We start from the raw sequence: 358 nt of genomic DNA, 5'->3' as shown, positions 1-358 counted from the left end.
CTGCGACCAGTTGAGGGGTCCTCGACTCTGGAGGAACAAAAAAAAGGTCTTTTTTACTCGCAGACAAATCCAAGGCCAATATATTCATGAACGGAAAAAAAATAAACATGGCGTTCGGGTTTTCCCGTCGCAGTCGCCGTAGCCCTCCTCCTTGCTTTCCCATGGCCCCCGCCTCTCCCCCGGCCGGCGAGAGTTTTCTCTCATCTGAAGAAAGGACGTCGCTATACTTATTTTGGGCAAACGGTATACAATCAATGAATTTTCAACTAGGAAAAAATCAGTGATGGCAATAGCGATATGTTCATAAACCGGAAAAAATGTGAACAATTGTGACCTTCAGATGAGAATAAAAAAAAGC

The sequence above is a fragment of the Penaeus monodon genome, chromosome 23 (assembly GCF_015228065.2).
Source record: "Penaeus monodon isolate SGIC_2016 chromosome 23, NSTDA_Pmon_1, whole genome shotgun sequence".
NCBI classification, from domain to species: Eukaryota; Metazoa; Arthropoda; class Malacostraca; order Decapoda; family Penaeidae; genus Penaeus; species Penaeus monodon.
This window is presented reverse-complemented; position numbering follows the sequence as displayed.